Source organism: Abrus precatorius, unplaced genomic scaffold (assembly GCF_003935025.1).
Source record: "Abrus precatorius isolate BTA unplaced genomic scaffold, Abrus_2018 Scaffold0, whole genome shotgun sequence".
In the NCBI taxonomy this organism is placed as follows: Eukaryota; Viridiplantae; Streptophyta; class Magnoliopsida; order Fabales; family Fabaceae; genus Abrus; species Abrus precatorius.
In genome coordinates, this window is record NW_020874290.1 from 1254370 (window position 1) to 1261281 (window position 6912).

The window sequence follows — 6912 nt, forward strand, 5'->3', positions numbered from 1 at the left end:
ATCCTTCCTTCTTTTTACCAGAAAGATTGAAACTAAAGAATTTATGTCTTACTTGTTCATTACTTACTAAAAGGTTACAAATATTTCTTTCTCCAGTAGAAAGAGAATGAATGTTCATTTGATCTTGATCCTTGCGGAGTGAAAAAGAGACTGAACCGACCCTGTACGACTTTCCTGATAATATCCATAAATGACTTGTTTTTGGTAAGATATGGACATTACTATATCTAAATTCTGATGCATGGTATACATCGGTACTCCAATGCATTTCTCCTTCTGAGTCAGAATAAACATGTTTTCGAACCTTTTCCTTCAAATTCAAAGTGTATGTTCCCGCACGAATCTCAGCAATCACTTGTTCCGATTTTACATATTGATCATTTTGAACTAATAAAAAACTTTTTGGTGGAATAATCACATTATGTATAATATCGTCACTTTCAATAGTTACATACAAGTTTATAGAACATAGAAAAGCAGGATGCCCATGACGTGTACGTGTAGGATGAACCAAATCCTCATTGAATTTAATTTTTCCATTAGAAGGCGCTCGCACATGTTCCGCAGTACCCCTGTGAATACTCCACCGGTATGAAAGTTCTTAATGTTAGTTGAGTACCCGGTTCTCCAATAGATTGACCCGCAATAATACCTACAGCTTCTCCTAATTCCACTAAGTGGCCATGAGTAGGACTTTGGCCATAACATAATCGGCAGATCCAAGATGTATTCCTACAGGTAAAGGGGGTTCGAATAGATATTGGTTGTGTTTGAAAAGTTTTGAATCGATTGATAAGTCCAATTCCAATATCTTGATTTCTAACAGCAATGCATCGTGAACCTCTGTATATATCGTCTGCTAATACACGACCAATTAATTTTTGTATCAAAATTATTTCCGGCATCATTCCATTCTGGATATTCACCGAAATCCCTTGAATGGTACCGCAATCTGTTCGACGTACAACAATGTGTTGAACCACTTCAACAAGTCTGCGTGTAAGATATCCAGCATCCGATGTTCGTACAGCAGTATCTACAACCCCTTTACGGGCTCCGTAGCAAGAAATGATATATTCTGTTAAAGACAGTCCTTCGCGTAAATTGCTTTGAATAGGTAAATCAATCATTTGCCCTTGTGGATCCGACATTAATCCTCTCATACCTACTAATTGGTGTACTTGAGATGCATTTCCTCTAGCTCCTGAAAAAGACATTATATGGACTGGATTCAAGGGGTCGGTCATCCTAAAATTAGGATTCATTTCTTGTCTCAAATATTCACTAGTAGCATACCATATCTCAATGGATTGTCGTAATTTTTCTACCGCATGTACATTCCCATAATGATGATGTTTTTCCAAAATAAAAATTTGTTGTTCAGCATCTTGAACTAGCCATCCTTTAGAAGGTATTGTTAAAAGATCATCAATTCCTAATGAAATGGATGTAGCCGTAGCTTGACGGAATCCCAGAGTCTTTACTTGATCCAGGATGTGTGATGTATATGCCAATCCGAAGTGGTTTATTAATCTGCTAATAAGTCGTTTAATGGCAGTTCCACCTATCACTTTATTGTGAAAGACTAGATTGGCTCGTTCTGCCATAAGTACCTCCATATTCCACTCAGTGGGATTCGGTTCGACAATGGATTTGAGTCAATGATTGGAAAACTTCCTTTTCTTTATCTTGATTCGCGTAGAAATTTTAAAACTATGATCCTAGTTGAACCACGGAGACCTGAATTCCACACTGGTAGCATAAATTTACTTATCTTACATATCAACCATCTATATGATTAGATATACTGTATGAATAGGTCCGGCAAAAACCTTGTATAGCTTCTTCAATTTCTCGATAAAAAGGAATATGACCAACAGTGGTTCGAATGTATATACAACGAATTTCTTTTTTTGTACTTCTTACTACTAGATAATGCCCATAAATTTCATGATAGGTACCCAAAGATTCGTAGTGAACTTCGATAGGAACTTCTCTTGACGAAATAATGCGTTGATCTAATCGCCATCGGAACCACAAAGGACTATCGAAATCTATTCTTTTCTGTTGATAAGCTCCAATTGCATCATAGGAATTACAAAAAAAAGGTTCTTTTTTTTTCGTATACTTATAGTTATTATCTCGAATTCTTTCATTTTTCGAATTTCTGCAATTACACGGATTATACCTATTTGAACAAATACCTCGACGATTCCCGCTCGTTAATACGTAAAGCCCAATAAGTATATCTTGAGTTGGTACGGAAATGGGATCCCCAATAGCTGGAGATAAGAGGTTCATATGAGAAAACATAAGTAAACGAGCTTCTGCTTGAGCCTCCAAAGATAAAGGCACATGAATAGCCATTTGATCCCCATCAAAGTCTGCATTGAATCCCTTACAAACTAATGGATGTAAACAAAATAGCACGCCCTTCTACTAAAATGGGTTGGAATGCCTGTATGCCTAATCTATGCAGAGTAGGGGCTCTATTCAGCAATACGGGATGCCCCCGGATAACTTCTTGAAGTATTTCCCATACAATCGGTTCTTTTTCCCGAATTTTACTCTTAGCCATTCCTATGTTCGAAGCAAAATGTTTTCGAATTAGACCACGAATTAGAAATGTCTGGAAAAGTTCTATTGCTATTTCGCGAGGTAATCCACATCGATGTAATGAAAGTGATGGACCTACGACAATGACAGAACGTCCCGAATAATCAACCCGTTTGCCAAGCAGAGTCTCGCGAAATCTTCCCTCTTTGCCCTCAATTATATCGGAAAATGATTTGTAAACCTTATTATGACCGTCCTTCATTGGTTGTCCGCGGATTCCATTATCAAGAAGTGTATCCACGGCTTCTTGTACCAATTTTTCCTGACACATTACTAATTCTCCTGGTGTAGATCTACTTGTTGTTAATAGATCGATAAGAGTATTATTCCGATAGATATCTTCTATAGAGTTCATTAATATCGAGCTCATTAGCTTACCCCCATCTATTTGAATAATGGGTCTCAATTCGGGAGGAAGAACTGGTAAGAGACATAAAACCATCCATTCTGGTTCTATATTTGTTCGGATAAAATGTTTAGCTAATTCTATGCGTCGAACCAAAAAATTCTTTCTTCTTCCAACTTTTCGATTTCCCATTCATTTTCATTGTCCATGGATCCTTTCTCCTAATTCTTTCCATTCTATCAACGAGAATCAATAAGAATTCTCAAATCCAGATCGGCTAATTGTTCTCGGATAGCACCCGCTCCACTTGAATTTCTCGATTTCGAATATATCGAAACCTTGGGTAGAAAAAAAAATAGGTATGCTGTGTTTCCAGGATTGTATTTCATATTCGAATGGACCTCGTAATCGTAAGAAAGTGGGTTTTTTAACTACGGGCCTAGCAAACGAAAAATTTGGATAGGATCCAATCCAATAGGATCTCCCCCTTTCAAAATCGGACGTGAAGGTTTCCTCTCATCCGGCTCAGTAGTTATACCAAATAAAGATAAAGCAAAGGGTTTCCACTTTCAAATTCTATAAAACCCCTAATCTAAAATTAAAGGTTTACTCTTTACTCAAGTTCTCAATAAAGACTAATCAACATTTCATTGATGCATTCTTTTTCTTTTTTTATATTTTCTGAATTATTTATCCAATTCTCAATTACGACAGAAAAGAAATGAAATGTAAAATTCTTGAGTAGTCTATCCCCCTTCGAATGGGGAATCCCCTTAAATGGAATCATTCATTAAAGGGAGTATCCTGGAATTCATAAGGGATTTCCTTGTCTATGTATCATTCCATTTGATCTTTTAGGTCCAGACGTCACCTCGACGGTTATGCTATGATGTCCTTAAGCCTATATGCGATAGATAGGCTTCTGCAACCATGATATATTTGCTTATTAGAACATAATTTCAGTTCTTTCTAAAAAAGATGGAATAGTGAATTCCACAAAAAAAGTATTTCTTTTTCTTTCACGAGATACGTGCAGCTAGAAATTCATATTTATTTGTTACTGAATCGACCATAGACCAATTCCCTTTTATTTGGGAGTATTCAATACATCCATAATTCTGAGCTTCATATTACTCATTTCAAGAGACATGTCAGATTTAGGGCATCCCAATTCAATTGAATGGAATGACAGTTTCTCATTCGGAATCTGTACAATAGGAATTTTGATCAAATCACACATCGCAGTATACTAGACCCTCTAATTCTTTAAGAGGTTTATCTAAAAGATTCGCGATATAACTAGGAAGCCGTTTCAAATACCACACATGAGTTACTAGGCATGCCAGTTTTATATAGCCCATTTGATATCTACGTATCCGAGAATCAATAAATTCTACTCCGCATTGTTCACAAAATTTGGGATCGTCCTTTTTATCTCTGATTACTCGATAATTTCCACAAGCACAAATCCCACTTTTTATAGGCCCAAAAATTCTTTCACAAAATAATCCATCTTTTTCAGGCTTATTGGTTTTGTAATGAAAAGTATAGGGTTTTTTTACCTCCCAACTATCTCTCCATTAGGTAGGATTTTTTTGCCCAAGCATTATTTGTTGAGGAGAAACTGATCCAATTCGGAGTTGTTGATGTTTATACTGATCAATCATAGAATAAAATTCTGATTCAGTTCAATTAAGCTTCCTTCCTATAAATCCGGAAGTTCTTCTCAGATACAAGGAAATGATTCAGTTCCATAACCAAAGATCGTAGTTCTCGAACGAGCAATCGAAAAGATTCTGGAGCATCCGTAGGTTTAGGTATTGTTCCTCCAATGATCGTAGTACCGAGTACTTCTTGGCGAGCTTTAATATGATCCGATTTATAAGTAAGCATCTCTTGTAACATATGAGCAACACCAAATCCCTCCAGGGCCCAAACTTCCATTTCGCCTACCCGTTGTCCTTCCCGTTTGGCCCTTCCTCTAAGGGGTTGTTGCGTAACAAGTGCATAATGTCCACTGGAACGTCCATGTATTTTATCATCAACTTGATGAATTAATTTCAAGATATAAGGCTTTCCCATTAGAACAGGCTTTTTAAAAGAATTCCCTGTTCTTCCATCAAATATTCTGCTTTTTCCCGGATCCTCGGGTTCAAATATCCATGGATTCGATGTTTGTTTACTGGCTTCATATAATTCAGAAAACACTAGTTTTCTCGAAGCCTCTTGTTCATATCTTTCATCAAAAGGTGCTATTCGATAATGTCTATCTAGCATACTTCCCGCTAACCCGAGTGAGGATTCAAATATCTGTCCTACATTCATTCGTGAAGGTACCCCTAATGGATTGAAGACCATATCAACGGATTTCCGTCTTGCAAATAAGGCATATCCTGTCTAGACAAAATCTTTGAAACGATACCCTTATTTCCATGTCTCCCGGCCACTTTATCGCCTATTTAATTTCACGTTTCTGTAATATATATATACAATCATTTCTGGATTATAACTGGAACCCCCTTTTTTTTGGATCCATCTCACATCAATAACTCGACCCCTACGCCTATAGGTAGTTTTAGACAAGTTTCCTTTGAGGTGGATACCTGAATGCCAAGTATAGCTCGTAATAATCTATCTTCCGGGGAATACGAGGATTCTTTCGCCATTTGAGGCGTTAATTTACCCACTAAAATATCGCCCGTTTCGACCCAAGATCCCAGGATCACAATTCCATTTTTGTCTAAATTTCGGAGTAAATGGGCTTCTAGGTGCGGAATTTGATTAGTGATTCTTTCAGAACCCTGGCTTGTCATATGAGTCTGAATTTCATATTTCCGTATGTGAAAAGAAGTAAAAATATCTTCATAGACCAAACGCTCACTAATGAGTACAGCATCCTCAGAATTGTAACCTTCCCATGGCATATAAGCTACAAATACGTTTTTTCCCAAAGCGAGTTCGCCACCAACTGTAGAGGCACCATCCGCTAAAATTTGTCCCCTTTTTATGTATTTACCTTGCTGAACCTGGGGTTTTTGATGCATGCAAGTATTTTTGTTGGAACGTTGATATATAGTTAATGGAATGCTTAGAGTAACCCCATTTCCAACAAAAATGATCTTGTCAGTATCGGGATAAATGACGTTTCCCTCGTATTCGGCTATAGCGGAAACCCCAGAATCTAAAGCAACTTGGCGTTCCAATCCAGTTCCAACCAATGCATTTTTCGGACCGAGAAAGCGGAACTGCTTGACGTGCATATTAGAACTCATTAAAGCTCGATTCGCATCATTATGCTCGATAAAAGGAATGAGGGAAGCTCCAATAGAAAAATATTGGAAGGGAAAAATACCTCGAAGATGAACCTGTTCCCATGCAATAGTAAGAATTCTTGACGGTATCGAGCTGGAACAATCTGTTCTTCCTGAATATCTCGATTTAGTGCCAAAGAATTTCCTGTTGTTACCATATAGTATTCATCTCTATTTGGTGATAAATAAAACATGCGTATTCTTTTGGGATCTCTCAGAGATTTCATAAAATGGACTTTCTATAGACCCAACTACCAATCCTCGCATGAATTGCGAGGGATCCAATAAGTCCAACATTTGATTCCTTCAGATGTGTCAATTGGACAAATACGTCCATAGTGACTAGGATGGATATCTCGTATTCCGAAAACTAGCAGTTCGCCCTGTCAATCCTCCAGGGGCCCAATAACTCAATTTTCTCCCATGAACTATTTGGGTCAATGGATTGGTTTGATCTAAAACTTGAGATAATGGATGTAATCCAAAAAAGGATTCATAAGTAGTTGTTAATGGAGTTGAAGTCACCAAATTCTGAGGAGTCGGTATCAATTTATGTCTAATTGCTCCACATATAGTTCCTCTCTAACCATATTTTCTAAACGAACCAGGGCCAATCCAAATTTATCCATACATATGATT

At 37.3% G+C, this 6912-nt stretch overlaps 1 pseudogene; it reads right to left on the minus strand.

The window, feature by feature from the left end:
• The window catches only part of LOC113849952, an 8918-nt pseudogene extending 2016 nt beyond the window's left edge, over positions 1-6902 (minus strand).
• Between the last annotated feature and the right edge of the window lie 10 nt (positions 6903-6912).